Genomic DNA, 18,381 nt, shown 5'->3' with positions numbered 1-18,381 from the left:
GTTGAAACTTCATAGGATGATTGGTCATGCAGAATAGATGAACCCTATTGATTTTGGGGTCACTGCATTAAAGGTCAAGGCCACAGGGGCCTGAACAAGGAAAACCATTTCCGGTCTGTAACTTGAGAACCACTTGACCCAGAATGTTGAAACTTCATAGGATGATTGGTCATGCAGAGTGGATGACCCCAATTGATTTTGGGGTTACTCTATTAAAGGCCAAGGTCACAAGGGCCTGAACATGGAAAACCATTTCCGGTCAGTAACTTAAGAAACCACTTGACCCAGAATGTTGAAACTTCATAGGATGCTTGGACATGCAGAGCAGATGACCCCTGTTGATTTTGGGGTCTCTTGATCAAAGGTCAAGGTTACAGGGGCCTGAACATGGAAAACAATTTCCGGTCAGTAACTAAAGAACCACTTGACCCAGAATGTTGAAACTTCATAGGATGCTTGGACATGCAGAGCAGATGACCCCTGTTGATTTTGGGGTCACTTGATCAAAGGTCAAGGTCACAGGGGCCTGAACATGGAAAACCATTCCGGTCTGTAACTTGAGAACCACTAGGCCCAGAATGTTGAAACTTAGTGGGGTGATTGGACATGCCAAGTAGGTGATCCCTATTGCAGCTCTTTGACTTTTACTCTTGTCCCCTATTGACTTCTTGCATATACGACTATGCATTGGGGGAGACATGTGCTTTTTTACAAAAGCATCTTCTAGTTTTCTTTATTTTTAGCAGAGTCTGACAATTACCTGTGACAACTATGTGCCATTGGTAACAATCCTGACAAACCAGCTTTTTATTTTCATAAAACTTCGAGGACAAATTGCTGTTACTTTATTCACTGCATTAACCTCTACAGAAAAGTACAGAAATAACCCAGATTGTAGACAGATTTATACTTTATTTCTCACAATTACATTGTGCAAGTGCATACAAATAAAACAACAATAAACAACATATTTAACAGAGCATACAGTAAATCTAATACCTCGATACTAAAAATAAAGCACTTTTTGTGTACAAAATCCCCATCATGACTGGATTTACAGATGTAAATAAAAAAGAAAACATCAGCTGTATCTTCAGAAAAAATAAAGTATATATTTTAAAGTAAAAATTTTATAACTAGACTGTATAATAAAAGAAGAAATTAAGTAAAACTGCAACCAACAAAACAAAATACTTGAACAATTTATACAGAAATGTAAACAATCAATATCTTTGACCCAATTGAACGTTAGACTAAGCACAGACTATGAACTTTTTAGGAAAACAATAAAAAATCTAAAACAGAAAAAAATACATAAGTAGATGTGTATATAATTAGTAAACATATAATGTGAATATTTTTCAGAACTTTTATTTGCAAACATACATTATCCCAATATAATTATGCAAAAGACCTGAATCCAGAATACATATTTATAAGTGTATAATTATGCAATAAACATGAATATAATTATGGTTGAACCCATTTTGGCAGCAAATTGTATTAAGCAGCAGTCAACCAGATTACTTCTAAAATTGACTTTTTGTTCTACTGTCATACTTGCATTAAGCAGCCACCTTCCTTAAGCAGGCAGAATATGTTGCTCCCTTGGTTGGCTGCTTAACACAGGTCATACACTGTTTTACATATCATTCTATTATATTACTATTACTATTACTATTCATGAATGTGTTAACACTCCAGTTAGTAGTCATTACACTTCATTTTTTATTTTCTTTTTTGCTGGGTGTAGCATCACACTGACACAATTTTAGGTCATATGGTGCCTTTCCACCTTTTCATGGTGGAGGAAGAGCCAAGGTGCCCCACTGGGCATAATTTCATCATAGGTGGGCACCTGGGTAGAATTACTGACCTTCTGTAAGCAAATTCTACACCCCAAGTGAGACTGAAACCCACATCGGGTGAAATGCAACTGACTTTAAGTCAGCGGCCTTCACTACTTAGCCACAAAAGCCCCCTTACACATCCTTCAAGTAAGCATATGAAACTAAGTGGTGTTAGAGCCTTGTGGTTTCTATTTAAAAGGGGGTCATTAGCACAAGTTTAACTGTAATCTGATCCTGTAAAGGCTTATTATATACATGTAGTGGGTATATTAAAATGTTTTATCCAGCAATTTTATAATCATTAAAATGTATTTTCTACAACAATGCAACGGTTACAATATGTTTACTACAAAACTAATGGTATACATGACATCAATGTCATCAAAGTGCAAAAATATTGTATCTAATTTCCCTTATCTATGTTCATATCAACTTGCTTAAGCTTTTTGCACTGGCTTTATATCTCACTTTAATTAGTATTAGTGCACGACATTGTCTACTTCAATATGAACTATCTATCAGTACACTGCAAGAAAACTATGTACAGTTTGGTATTTGCACAATTTCATCAGATACTAGCTCTCCAATAAAATGTAATTAAAAGATACATAAATTTAGAATGTAAAAACAAAATGAATAGTCTTAGTTTTTAAACTTTGATGAATACAATCCTTGGTGGTTAAGCAGCCATGTCCCTTCAACAGCAGGCTAGACTGGCTGATTAATACAGCTGTGACCATAATTTGAGCCGTGCCATGAGAAAATCAACATAGTGGCTTTGCGACCAGCATGGATCCAGACCAGCCTGCGCATCCGCACAGTCTGGTCAGGATCCATGCTGTTCGCTAACAGTTTCTCCAATTCCAATAGACTTTAAAAGCGAACAGCACGGATCCTGACCAGACTGCGCGGATGCGCAGGCTGGTCTGGATCCATGCTGGTCGCAAACCCACTATGTTGGTTTTCTCATGGCACGGCTCATTTAGAATATCAGTTACATTCTGCAATACCTATGAATACAGCAAAAACTCTGTCAATGATACATCAAAGAAACAGATATCTGAGATAATTCCATTCCTACATGAACTGTTTCTTAACTACCAAAACATGACTTTTAACTCTTCCAAAACTCAATGAACAAGAAAATGTCAATCATATGAGAAACTAGCCTTAATACTGAACCTTTCTATAAATGTTGGTTGAAATCCCACCAGTACTTTCACAGAAGTAGTCCAGACAAACTTCTGTGACAGATGGACAGTCAGGAAGACAGGACAGACAGCACAAAATTAATATATATCTCCCCCATATATTGACAGATAATATTATGCTCTGCAATAAGAAAATACCCAATAAACAAGAGGGTCATTGACCCTAAAGTGCTCACCTGTGTACAAGGCTTCAAGTGTGTTTTTATAAGGACAGAGTTAGGTTTCTTCTATGTTAGCCTATATTATATACATGACACACACACTTTTGAACCTAGGGCAATAATTTGAACAATTGTGGTAGACATTACAAATCTGATATCACACGCCAAATATCAATGCTCTAGCTATTATTGATTCAGAGAAGAACAGTGACCACGCCCCCTGGCAGCCATGTTTTTTGACGAATCGGAATAATTTGAACAATCTTGGTAGAGGGTCAAACAAAAACCATTTGTGTAAAATTATTTCAAAATCAAGCTTGCAGTTTCAAACAAGAATATTTTTAAAGTTTCCATTATACACATATAGGGAAAAGTGACCACGCCCTCTGGTGGCCATGTTTTTTGACAGATCAAAATAATTTGAATAATCTTGGTAGAGGGTCACACAAGGACCATTTGTGTAAAATTATTCTAAAATCTGGCTAGCAGTTTCACACAAGAAGATTTTTAAAGTTTCCACTTTATACATATAGGGAAAAGTGACCAGGCCCTCTGGCGACCATGTTTTTTAATGTATCAAAATAATTTGAACAATTTTGGTAGAGGGTCAAACAAGGACCATTTGTGTAAAATTATTCTAAAATCGGGCATACAGTTTCATACAAGAAGATTTTTAAAGTTTCCACTATATACATATAGGGAAGTGACCACGCCCTCTGGTGGCCATGTTTTTTGACAAATCAAAATAATTTGAATACTCTTAGTAGAGGGTCACACAAGGACCATTTGTGTAAAATTATTCTAAAATTGGGCCATAAGTTTCATACAAGAAGATTTTTAAAGTTTCAACTATATACATATAGGGAAAAGTGACCACGCCCTCTAGCAGCCATGTTTTTTGATGAATCAAAATAATTTGTACAAACTTGGTAGAGGTTCACACAAGGACCATTTGTGTAAAACTAGAAAATGCTTTTGTAAAAAAGCGCATGTCTCCCCCAATGCAAAGTCCTATAGGCAAGAAGTCAATAGGGGTCAGGAGTGAAAGTCAAAGAGACACTGATGGTTGACTGCAATTGGGATCATCTACTTGGCATGTCCAGTCATCCCACTAAATTTCAACACTCTTGGCCTAGTGGTTCTCAAGTCACTGTTCAGGCTCCTGTGACCTTGACCTTTGATCAAGTGACCTCAAAATAAATAGGGGTCATCTACTCTGCATGTCCAATCATCCTATTAAGTTTCAACATTGTAGGTAAAGTGGTTCTCAAGTTATTTCCAAAAAATGATTTTACATGAACAGGCCACTGTGACCTTGACCTTTAATAGACTGACCCCAGAATCAATAGGGGTCATCTACTCTGCATGACCAATCATCCTATGAAGTTTCATCATTCTGGGTCAAGTGGTTCTCAAGTTACTGACCGGAAATGGTTTTCAATGTTCGGGCCCCTGTGACCTTGACCTTTCACAGAGTGACCCCAAAATCGTTAGGGGTCATCTACTCTGCATGACCAATCATCCTATTAAGTTTCAACATTCTGGGTCAAGTGGTTCTCAAGTTATTGACCGGAAATGGTTTTCAATGTTCAGGCCCCTGTGACCTTGACCTTTAATGGAGTGATCCTAAAATCGATAGGGGTCATCTACTTTGCATGTACAATCATCCTATGAAGTTTCAACATTCTGGGTCAAGTGGTTCTCTAGTTATTGATCGGAAATGGTTTTCCATGTTCAGGCCCCTGTGACCTTGACCTTTGATGGAGTGACCCCAAAATCAATTGGGTCAATTACTCTTTATGAACAATCATCCTATGAAGTTTCAACATTCTGGGTCAAGTGGTTCTCTAGTTATTGATCGGAAATGGTTTTCAATGTTCAGGCCCCTGTGACCTTGACCTTTGACGAGTGACCTAAAAATTGGGCCAAAAGTTTAAATACAAGAATTTTTTAAAAGTTTCCACTATATACAAAGGGGGAAAAGTGACCACCCCCTCTAGCGGGCCATTTTTTTTGATAAACCCAAAAAAATTTTTGAAACAAACTTGGAAAGAGGTTCACAAAAGGGACCATTTGGAAAATTATTCAAAAATCGGCAAGCATTTTTTAAACACAGAAATTTTTAAAGTTTCCACTATATAAAATTAGGGAAAAGTGACCACGTCCCTGGGGGGCCAATTTTTTTTTGGGGAAAACGGTATAATTTGAACAACTTGGAAGAGGTGACTTTAAGGCCCCTTTGTTGGGAATTTTAATTTCAAAATGGGCCCACCGGGTTTTTAGAAAAGATGTCGTTTAAAAGACTTTTCTTTTTTTACTCTTGCGGCCCCTATTCCCAACCAACAGAACATTTGAACAACTTTGTAGGGGAAACCCCCCCCAAAAGGAAATCCATGCCAATTTTCCCTCAAAATCCATTCAGTGATTAGGTGGAGATTTTTTTAAAAAAACCAAAATTTTGATGGCGGACTGACGACTTGCCGAAAAAAAAACACACGCTTTTGGCACCCAAAAACCCCCGACAAAAAGCGTGATCACAAAAGCACATAAATACCCCTTTTTTCTTAGGGAGCAAAAAAATTAATACAGTGTGTTCTATTTTTTAGTGCAGCCAAAAAATAAAAGTTAAACCCAACCCAAAAAAAATGAACAAAAAAACCTAAAAAAAATTTTTTCATTAAATTACACAACAGAAGCACGGGTTATACATTTAAAAAAAAATCAAAAACCAAACAATCAAATAATAAACAAAAAATTTGGGAAACCCAAAACGCCCCCTCCTAGGGATATTTTTAAACAAAACATACTGCATGCCAATTCAACATCTTCTTCAAAGTCAGTGTGTGGGGTGGGAGGGGCAACATACTAAAAATGTTTATAAATCATAACTGTAAAACATAAAATTCAGAAAGGTAGGGCAGTCCGGGGTTTTTGCCCCCTTAAAAGTTGCCCCCAAAAAAAGGGAATATTTGTCCCAAATTTCAAAATCCCTTATTGAATGGCAGAGTTATGGATTGGACACTTAATCTTTGAAGTCTGACCTTGATCTTAGGACTAGGGGTTCAAGTTCAGTGAGCCACACATCATCTTGTGCCAAGTTATTTCATGGATGACAGGGTTATTGAACAGACAGAAGGACAGCCCAACAAGGATCACCCATTTCTATTTTTTCCCCCCCATTTTTTTCTCCAAAAAGGGCGGGGGAACAACAAAAAATAGTAAAACAGTTTCAAATTGAAATAAAATCCATAAAATCATAAAACTTTTAACCGGGACAAGGGTTACTTGGAACTGACGGAAAGTTACAACCAATTTAGACCCATCTTAACTTTTAAACATTTTTTAACATCTTTAAAATATTGAAACACATTAAAAAAATCCAGAATAAAAAGAAATTATCTTATGAAAACAAATTAGATGAAACCAAAGTTCGAGAGCATTTGGAAAACAACAAAAATAAACAAGGGACAAACTTTTAAACGCACTGAAAACGGGAAAAAATTAGCAATCGTTATTTTTTTAAATACCGGGGGGGTGAAAACTAAAAAGTTTTAAAGCACCTTAAAGGGCAAGTGACCACACACCCCATGAAATTTGATAAAAACTAATATTCATTTGGGGAAAGAAGGTCCCCCCAAAGGGAACTTTTTAAAGTGAAATTATTTCTAAAAGGGGGCGGGGTTTTGACAAGATTTTCAAGCCCAAAATTTTATAAAAGCACAAAATTGGCAGCCATTTTTAAAACAGAAAAACTTGGTTAAAGGGTCATCCAAAAAAAATTTCTGTAAAAATTGTTATCAGAGCTGCTGTACAGAATAGGGTGTGAAAAATTTACCAACCCCAATACTAGCCCTGTGAATACAAAGCACCTAAGACGAAAAACAGTTAGTATTACAACCCAAAGTTTTTAAAACAAAAAAGAGGCTACAACAATCTAAAAAAAGGGGCTTTTTTATAAAATTTGCAAAGCTTGGCCTCAAATTTTTAAACAAAAATTTGCTCACAATCATTTAAAAAATAAAGCAAAAAAACAACAACAAAAAACCAGAACAAAAAATCAAAATGAAAAATTTCCCTAAATATGGTCTTGTCAAAAATTTTGTCAAAATAAAAACATCCCAAATTCCCACAAAACACTGCATTGTTGTGGGGGGAAAAAATAATTTTAAAATACTATCAAACCTGTTTTAAAAAGACCACCAAGCCTTAAGACAACAAGTCACAAGATTTAAAAACCTGCCTTACACCAGTCACTAATTTCCCCTAGCTTTTTTTTTCTACCTTTCATTAAGAAGCCACCTTTTCTTAAAAACCCATCAAATTACCACCCCTTTTGACGGCTCTTAATACAGGTAAAAGTTTTTAAAAAATTTAAAAATTTTTACTTTGAAATTTTAAAAAACCCCGGGCTATAAAAAACCACCTAAAAATAATGGGCCCCTTTTTGCTCTTACAACCCCCCAAAAGGTCTACACACCCCAAGGTTTAACTATAATCTATTTTAAACCCTAAACAAAAGACTAAAATTTGTTTTAAACAAATGAAATGACTTAAGGAACAAAAGCATAAAAAATTTAAATTTCTTTTTTACACTGACTCAAAAAAACAAAAATTTTGTCACCAAAAAACAAGCATTCTTGTTTTGGGCCCAACGGGCAATAAAAAAGCTTTTTTAAATTTTCCCCGAGGAAAAAACGCAATTTTAACCCCCTTAAAAACCCAAAGATATTTATTACAAAAAAAATTTTTCTAAATTAAGTTTTTTTTTTTTTTCTAATTTTAAACCTAGGTCTAAAACAACAATCTAAAAAAAAATAAAAATAATGTGGGAAATCCTTATTAGCTTAAAATCACGAGAAATAAATCAGAAAAAATAAATTACAAAAAAAAAATTAAATTTTGTAATGTCCTCTATCTGGAAATTTTGAAACTTTTCTGTGCACCCCAAGGGAAAAGGGATAAAACCCAAAAATAAACCAACAAATAAAACATAAAATTTATTGGAGGGCCCCAAGGGACTGGGGGGCGGGGGGGGGGGGTCAAAAATTTTACAAATTGACGGGCCCAAGCCTTTAAATTCAGTGTTTTACTGTATTACATTCCCAAAATTTTTTTCTTCAAGTTTTTAATTCAGCCCAGAAAATTTAGTGTTAAACTAGGCCCGGGCTTTTTAATTTTTAAGGAATCATATCAAAATTGTAACAGAATGGGGGGAAAAAAAAGCCCCCTTTCCAATAGCTTGTTTTTCCCTTTAAATCCATTTGTCAACTACTCATTTAAAAAAAACCCCCCCCCCCCAAAAAGGGGGGGGGGAATTTTTAAAAGGGAAAATTTAAAGGATCTTTTTTCCCTTTTACCCATAAGATTTTTTCTACAGACCTTTTGTAAACATGCCATAATCTTAAAATTTCAAATTAAAATTTCATAAGCAAAGTAAGTATAATTCTGTAAATTATTTTAAAATTTGTCTTACTTTTTTGAAAATGTACCAAATTTGTCTAAAATGAAATGTCCGTTTTTTTTTTTACTTTGAAGACACAGAAACTAAAAAACCCGTAAAAGACCGCTGTTTACTTTTTTAAGCCTTTTAATTTTAACCTTTAATCATAAAGAAAAATTATCTACAGAAAAAGGAAAGCCCTAAAAACTAGAAAAAAAAAAACTTTTCCCTAGAGAGTTTTTAAACCCTTTTTTTGGGAAACAGCAATATTTAAAACCCCCAATACAAAACTATTATTCAAAAAAATTTTTTTTCAAAGTCTGGTTTACTCACACTTACTTCAAACGCAACACCTGCTCAAAAAAATACAAAAAATTTAAGAAAATTGAAAAAAAAAAACTAAAAAACTAGTTTCGTTTTTTCAACCAGAAGTTTAACATGGCGCCCACAAAAACTTGCAAATTTTATCCCTTGTGCACCAATATGTATCCTCTGGCCCTAGTTACATTCCCGGGCTGAAAAAACCTTTTTTCTTTTCCGCCGCAAAAAAGACAGCACCCGCCCAAAACAGGGGAACACAGAGTAAAAGCAGCCTGACAAAAAATGAAAAAACCTGCCACCAAGATAAAATGTTACATCTAGGAGGGGGGTAGCATCATAAAAAAACCCGCTGAAAAACAAAATTAAAACCAACAATCAAACTAATAGTGAAAAGAGTTATGGTTTTACATATGACCATCATAGATTTTCTTGTTTTGGTCCAAAATAAAATACTTAATAAAAATAAGAGACACTTTGGAGATGTATCTATTGCACAAATAAGCACTGGTCTCCGGAAATACTACAAGATTTCATGCAGACAAACATTTTGTCAAAGATTATGATGATCAATTTTGAAAAACTGGCATCTAAAGTGTTAAAAAAAATTTTTACTAGGGATCTAACAAGGCCTATTTTTTTCCTCAAATGCCCCCGGTTACAGTTTTAAATCAAATTTTTAAAACAGACAAACATTCTGACCAAGCCCTCATGATGATTTGGTAGAAAATGTGGCCTTTTGATGGTTAAAAATGTTTTCCCCTATTTTTTTCCCTTTAAAACCTATTTTTGACCTGGGGTAAATCCATTTTTTTAAATTTTGCCCATAAGGAAAAAACATTCGGGCAATTTTTTCAAGAAGATCACAGAAAATTTTGGCCTCAAGAGTGGAAAAAAAAATTTTTTTCTGTACTTCGACCTATTACCTATTTTAAGGTTTTCGGGTTTAAACCCAAATTTTTGCACCTAAACTTTGTTTTAAAAGAGACAAACTTTTTAAGGGAAGATCAAATAGAAAATTTGGGCCACTAAGGGGTAAAAAAAATTTTTTTCTTTTATTTGCCCAAAAGGCCTATTTTAAATTTAAAATAACCAAGTTTTAAAACTAAACCTAGTTTTTAATAGAGAAAAAAATTTCCCCTCAAACAAAATTTACGATGATCAATAGAAAATGGGCCTCTAAAGGGGCCCAACAAGGTTGTTTTCATGATTTCCCTATAATTCGGGCCCTCATTTTAACTCAGTGTTGTACTTAAACTAGATTTTATAGACAAAAACATACTGAGAAAGTTTTAAGATGATCAAGCAGAACAAGTGGCCTCTATCATGTTTACAAGGCTTTTCTATGATTTGATCTAGTGTCCTAGTTTCTGAACTCAGGTAACCCACTTTTACACTTGACCGATCTGTTATAGAGACAGAGAAAAAAACATTTGACAAATTTTCAAAAAAAGAGGTAGAAAATGTGGCCTATAGAGAGTTTTTCCCATTAATTAAAGCAAAAGTACCTATTTTTTACCCAAAATGACCAAAAAACGAACAATTTATTGCCAAGCTCATTGGGAAACTGGGCAAAAATTCTTACCTGTAGATTTTTAAAACAGCCCATAGTTGACAAATGGGTGACAAAGTACAAATACGCAGACGACAACAGATGACAGAAAACAGGGTGTCAAAATTTAAATTTCAGCAGAAAAAAATTTAGCTTTTGGGCCCCTTTTCTTTTTTTAAAAAAAATTTTTAAAACTAACGGGCCACCAGAAATCAAAAAATTTAATAAAATTTGGTGAAACTATCAAAATACAGAAGTATAAACCCCAGTCAAGCCCATGTAACAAAACTTTGCATTTTAAAACGAAAAATTTTACCCCCCGGATTGAACTTTAAAAATTTATCAAAACTAAAAAAAGGGGCCTGTGTTGCATAAATCATTTTTCTTTGTAAAAATTCTGTCAAAATAAAAAATTTAGGACTTCTCTACTTCAAAAATTTTTAGGGGGGCAAATGCCCAAACCTAAAAGAGTAAAATTACGAACAAAATTTTCAAATACTTGGACAAAATTTTTTTAAAGAAAAGAAAAATTTAAAAACACTGATTTAAAATTTGGAAAAAACATAATTAATCCCCCCCTTCTTAATTTTGGCCTTTTAAACTTCCCAAAAAAACCATACTTGAAAATTGGGTCATCCCCGGAAAAAAAATTTTTTTTTTAAAGAAAAGCCATTAAACTAAAGCTTAAACAACAATAATAATTCGGGCACCCTTTTAAATTTGTATCATTAACCTTTACCCTGCGCCTAAAACCTGCCTTTGCAACCAGTGCAGCCCCAAGACAGCCTGCACGTCCTTGCAGGCTGTTTCCTGGTCTGAAACTGTTCCTAGTCATCAAAAATTTTTTCATTGAACCCCCCTTTTCAAATAAAAAATATTACTCCCCAAATTTGGGAATGATGGCCCAAATTTCATTTTAGAATTTTTTGCACTAAAGTTAATAAATAAAACAGCAATGAAGGGAAAAAAATCCCTTTCAGCTAAGGTCCCAATGGGGTTGCAATTCCCGTACAAGCAGGGCCATCCATACGAAATTTGGATAGTTTGCTGAGGCCAAGATACTCCACCAGAATCACTGTACTGAGGGAGTAATTCACGCTGATAAACAACCCAAATGCCCCTGCAAAAATTTGACAGGGGAACAAATTTTTACAAAAAAAAGGAACAAGAAAACACTCCCCAACCCACAACCATCGGGGAAAACCCATACAAAACTCAATTTTAACTTTCAAATCCCCAATTTAAAACCGAAAAAAGATCGGCCCCGAACGATTAACAATCCCTAAAAATAGATAAAAGGGAAACATGTTTTTTGGGGGACCTCCATCCCAAATTTCCCAATTGCCGATCTGCTATAAAGATAAAGGGACAAAAAAATCCAGAATAAGAATAAAAATTTGAAATTGCAAACTTTAAAAAAGGGAAAATTTTTTAGTTTTAAAAGGGATCAAACATTGTTTTGATAACCCCTTCATGTGTTTGCTAAAGTGTAAATCCCGGCCACAGAAAACCCCAAATTCCCACATCGAACTATCACTTTAAAACTGTCACAACATAAAAAATGTTGCTTGACATTTTTCCGGACAATTTGTAGGGGGGGGGGGGGCAAAACCTGTCCACAGACCCCGTAAAACGACCCAAATTTTTTCCCCCGAAAAAAAAAAACCCTTTTTCTATACAGTGGTAAATATGTACTCATCCTCACATGTTTTTTCTGTTGGGACTGATGTTTGTTTGGATTATTAGTGGATTTCTTTAAACAGCTACCAGAGGGTTTGGGTAAGTTCTTTAAATGTGTCATTTGCCCAAACTGAAAATTTAGCATTTCCATTTTGCAACATACAACCCGCTCATCCTTACAATGTCATTAAATTTTCAACTTTCATTTACAACAACTTCAGCAAAAGGTTTTTCACAATGATTTTGAAAGTAAACTTTCAGAATCCTGGAGTTTTTCTTGCCTTCCTTCAGAATTTCTATTGGAATAGATATCTTTTTCTCCTTCACAAACGTTGGGATCGTATCGGGGAAGACAATGTTCCAACAAATCTTTATCCAATGTAACAGAGTTATCTGGCACCAAACCCTTTACTTTGGGTTTTTGCTCAATTCTGCCCGCAATGGGTGCACCGAGAAAAATACTGTTCTTGCCCTTCTTTCGAAAATTTTGGGAGGGTTTGCAGTCTTCTTTTCCCGAGGTAAAATTTAAAAATGGTCCCGAGAAGGGGTGCCCCAAAACCCCCAGGGCAAATAAAAATTCCACTTTCCCTATCATCACTGTCCACGCCATCCATACAGTTTTTAAAAATTCTTCAGTGGACAAACAAAAAAAATTTCCCCATTCCAAAACCCCAAACAGATAAACCAGTTTCTAGAGCTCTTCTGTCTTCAAAATAGAAGGGAAAATAAAAAACCGATGTGACATTTCCCCATTTGGGCTTTTCCCGCCCCGTGATCACACCGAAAAGTCACGCATAACAAACCGATACAGCCACAAATGACTGAAAAAAAGTCCCTTTCGCAGCCACCTCCCGCCCACCATCAAAAATTTCACATCCAAATTGGTTTTCTTTAAGGGACTTGCAAGAGGGCCACCAATTTTAAAAATTTTCCATAAAACAAAGATCCAACCCATATTAGACTTTTGCTTTTTCCAAAATAATTTTATAACCTGTTACCGTAAATTTCCCAAAGAAAAAAGGGAAAATTCCCTCCCCTTATCAAGTTTTATCATAAAAACTTTCAAAAACAAACACCCAACCGTAACCTCCATTTAGGGGTGGAGGGGATCGACCAAGACCCACCTCGAAAAAAAAGAGGGGCCCCTTTTTTCCAAACTGCTGCTGGGTACGGGGTGCGCTGCTGCTAAGGCTTTCTCGGGCCGCGAACCCCTTTTCCCTTAAATAACTTCTGATTTCACAGCTTATCATCAACTCATGCTTCTATAAATGAAATTGGTTGATCAACTTTTTACAAAAGACAACAAATCCTTTTTTTTATTAAAACCCAGAAAATTCTCAGCCCTTTTTTAAAAATCACAAAAAAAAGGTTATCAAAACATTTAGTTTTTAAAGCAAGTTTTTTATAACACTTGAAGTCCCTTTTTTTAAATTATTGCTACTAAAAAACCGGGAAGGCCTAAAAGAAAAAAGTGATGAAAAAGGGAAGTTTTGGGGCCCAAAAGGGCCCCTTAATGAAAAAGGGGACTACCCGTAACCAGGGGGGTTGACGTCCAGGGACTGCTGCCCGAAGGGTCCCTCGATAAATTTTCCACCATTTTGGGTAAACCTGAAAAAAGAATGAAAAAATACAACATATAGCCAAAATCAATTTTTAAACCCCCACACAGACCGGGGGTTTTTTTTTTTTTTAAGTTAGCAAACATATTCATTTTTTTCAAACCCCCCCCACCTTTTTGTCAAACAAAATCCGCCTTCAAGAAAAACACGGACAATGGTACAAAACCCGGATCCAAAAAAGCAACACCTTGGGAAAGCCCGTTTTAAAACAAATGCCCTTTTCCATAAATCCCCAAACAAAATTTTTATTTAAAAGTCCAACCTTAAGAACAAAAAAAAAAATAAATTTTAAAAAAAGTATCTAAATTTTGTAAGCATTTCGTCAAATCCTACTGAAAATCCCAAAAACCGCAAATGGAAAAAATTTTTTTTAGGGCCTGTCACAACCCCAAAAAAAAGAAGTAATTTAAAATATTACCACTTTTTTTTTTTTGCCAAATTTTAAAAAGCAAAATTTTTTATTTAACTACTGACCAAGAAAAAAACTTTTTAAAAAAAAAATTAAAAAAAATTTAAAAATATAACTCGGCGAAAATTTAAATTCAGCCCAACCCCCATAAGGGTGGAAGTGTCGACTTAAATGATAAGGGGAAGAAAAACTTTTATGGAGTCTGATTTTTTTTGTGCCCAGATCTCGCAGAAACACCGTTAAAGTAAATCCTAGACACCCTTACAATTTATTTATTCTATTTGTGGTGTTTTTTTGGGTTTTTCGCTTTTTTAAAAAAATTTTTAGTCCCAAAAAAACGATGGGTTTTACTTGTAGCAGTGAGCACCAAAGCTCAACTTTTTAGTGCTGCCACTGGGAAAATCCCCATCCAAACACGTGGCAAGAACCCAACCATCACAAATTTTACTGACACCGGGGTGACCATTCCCCCACCCAACCCCCCAATGGGGAGCGCCAAGCGAGGAAAACCGCTAGTTTCCATTTATTAAAGCTTGGTAAAAACCAACCCGGTACGAACCCCAAAATCCCCCACTCAAAGCGGAGCCTCCACTAGGTTACCGAGGCGGTTTCCCAAACTATTAAAAAACCGAAAAATTTTCCTTAATTGTTTTTTTTTTTTCAGTACCTGCTACATTGCCACAGTATACAAACTATTTTAAAAAAACTACCTGAAACAAATTTTTTAAACCCCTTCAAACCATGCAAATTTCCCCCCTTTTTTTTTCCATATTTTTTTTTATTCATCCACAACTTAAAAAAACTTTCATAAAGGATTCTAAAACCCGATTTTAAATTGTATTGCCCCGGGCAAAAAATGACATGGCATCACAGAAATCATTTCCCGTTTTAACGGGACATGTATTTCCTGTTTTTATAAATTTTCCGGGGATTTCAGAAAAACCCCAAATTTTAAAATACAAAGTAATTTTTCCTGGTCCCCAAAAAATGGCAGGGTATTAAGGAAATAATCCCCGAAATTTTTCTTGAATTGTCTGGTCATAATTTGGGAGGGGATTTCAGAAATAAACCAAATTTTTCTTGTATTGCCTGGTCTAAAAATTGGGAGGGGGAAATTTCAGAAAAAAAAATCCCCCGATTTTTTCTTGTATTGCCCGGGCCTAAAAAGGCAGGGCATTACAAAAATCCGATTTTTTACTTTTTATTTCCTGGGCTATAAAAAGGGAGGGCAATTTCAGAAATAAACCAGATTTTACTTGTATTTCCTGGTCCAAAAATGGGAGGCATTTAAAAAAATAATCCAGATTTTTTTAAAATTTATTGCCCCGGTCTAAAAATGGCCGGGGAAATTTCAAAAAACATCCAGATTTTACGGTTTTTCCTTTGGGAATAAATGACAGGGAATTAAAAACAAGAGCTGTCGGGTGACAGCGCCTTTGCCCATTTGAAGAATTGAATTTGGAAAAGGGGCCAAAAAATTTCCATAGAAATTTTTAGACTAAACAAAAAAAAAAAATTTAAAAAAAAATTTTCCGTAATTGGGGAAATTTTGGTTGTCTTTCACTAAATGGGAAAAGTGGGACCAAGAAGGGAAAAATTTTTAAATTATATGTTTGGGAAAACATGGACCCTTTTTGAAGAATTTAAAAAATTTCTAAGTCCCCAAAAAAGGGGCCCAAAAATTTAAATCAAAATAGTTGGGAAAAAGAGTTATGTAATCTTGCCTACAGATGGAAATCAAAATTTTAATTTAAAATATGTTAAAAATTTCAAAAACCCGTTCAAACAGTTTTTTACAAAACCGACTTGTAAAAAAACTAACAAATTTCAAAAATCCAAAAAGGGGCCCTAAATTTAGTCAAAATAATTGTAATTAAGTACTTTTGCCTACAGATGAAAACATTAAAGAAAAACAAGTTTTTAAAAAATTTTAAAAACCAAAAATTTAAATAGTCTTACAAAAAATGGGCTTTTTCAAAAAAAACCAATTTCCAAGTTCAAAAAAGGGGCCCTAATTCAGCCAAAAAAAAAGAAGAGTTACTTTCTCTTGCCTATTGATAAAAGACAATTTTACTGAAAAAGAAATAAAAGTTTTCAAAGCCATAAATCAAACACTTTTTACAAAATATAAACTTTCGAAAAACTTAACCCCAGATTTTCCCAAGGGGCAAAAGGGGCCCAAAAATTTTAGTCAAAAAGGGTTGATTGGGGTTTTACTCTTGCCTACAACTGGACATTGTATGGGAAACAAGTGGGTTTAAAGTTTTTAAAAACTTTATCCAAAAGACTTGTCAAAAAGGGACTGGTACAAAAACTTAACCAAAAATTTTTAAAATCAAAAAGGGGGCCCAAAAATTTAACCAAAAAAGCTTGATGGAGTTATGTAAAACCTTTCCTACAACTGAACCTGGTGATGGTAAAAAAGTTTGAAAGTTTTAAAGCTTTTTTCACAAAAACTTTTTCCCAAAAATGAACGGAAAGAAAAAAATTAACCGAGATTTCCCAAGTCAAAAAGGGGCCCAAAAATTTGGTCAAAATGCTTGACAGAGTTAAAAACCTTGCCTAAAACGACAGGGGGATGGTAAACAAGGTTGAAAGTTTTAAAACTTTTTTCTCAAAAGACTTTGTCAAAATTGGAAAAGGAAAAAAAAACTAACCAGGGGGTTTTACCCGACGGGCCCCCGCCGTGGTGAGTAGGGGGTAGCTCTACTTATTCTTTGAATAGTCCCAGCTAAAAAAAAAAATTAAAATTTTTTTAAAAAATTTATTTCTTGCCAAAACTGAAAGTCATTGTAAAAACCCTGCCTTTTGTTTTTGGACTGACTACTGTTTTCCCCAAAAGTCAAATTTTTGCAAATTGTTGACTTGTAATATAAAGACATTAAATGGTAAAAAAATTTTTTTTTAAAACATTCTGAAATTTTTTAAAAAAACTTGTTTTGGGCATCCCAAATGCTTTTGTTTTGTGAAAAAAGTTTAAAAGGTTTTTGGGCTAACAGATTAAAAGGGGCAGAGGAATGAGTAGGGGGGGTCCGACCCCCCCCAGTGTCTGTGAGTAAAAACCAAAGAAGGAGTCAATGCCAGGTTGCAGGCAAGTGAGATTAATTTAAATGAAAGCTACTTACTAAAAATCACATTGCCACACTAAAACTGATAAATTCCTAAAAATTTCCTTTGCATAAAAAAAACCCGAAAGTAAAAAAACCTTTTAATAAAAACTATGATATAAATAAGGGCCCCCGTATTGGAACCATTCCCCAAAAAACAAATAGAAGATTCAAAATGATAAAAGCCTACGCAGTAATTTTAAAAAATAAACAAACCAAAAGGGAAATAACCTAAATTCATAGTTTTAAATTAAAACAGTCCCAAATCTCGAGCAACACACTTTCCCAAACTTTTAATGTTCCTATCAACTTAAATTTTTGTCCCGACGAAATAGAACCCAAAAAGAAAAAATTTTTTTCCTGCATAAAAGCTATACACTACTGTCTCTTTTTTTTTTCTTGAAAAAAAACTTTATTTAAACAAACATCTTTTTCTCCAAAGGGGGAAAAAACAGGAAAAAATTTTTTTGGACTTTTCACAAAATTTTAACCTACAACCCAAAAAGGCACCCTGGAAAAAAAGCTGGGCTTGGAATCCGATGTAAGGGTTTCTTTTAAAAATTTTTTTAACAAATTTAAATTTAAAAATCCATTTTTGAATTTCTATGTCAGTCTGCCGATCCCATCAAATTCTCATGCCAAATGATGAAAAGGGGCTGACAAGTGTAGGTCACCTTAATAGGGGATAAAAAATAGCCTAACCACGGGACAAAAATAAGAGTCACGCTTTAAAATAACTTTACAAAAAGAACATCGGTTAAGCATGGGTTAAAAATTGTTTTTTTTTCATGGATGGCATGGGAAAGCCCGTAATTCAAAGAGAAAAAATGATGCAAAGAGTGGTTTAAAATTTTGGGGATTTTGTAGGTTTATTTTAAAAGGGGCCCCTATGGGGCAAAAATTTTCCAAAATTTCAGTTTTTAAATGCAGTGACCCATGTTTTTTTCCCCAGTGGCCTTTGGGGCTATTTATTATGCCCAAAATTAAAGGGGACCCACATTTTCAACCCCTTGGAATTGTGCTGATCACTTACT

This window comes from Mercenaria mercenaria, chromosome 2 (assembly GCF_021730395.1).
Source record: "Mercenaria mercenaria strain notata chromosome 2, MADL_Memer_1, whole genome shotgun sequence".
Taxonomy (NCBI): domain Eukaryota; kingdom Metazoa; phylum Mollusca; class Bivalvia; order Venerida; family Veneridae; genus Mercenaria; species Mercenaria mercenaria.
Note: the sequence above shows the minus strand (reverse complement) of the source record.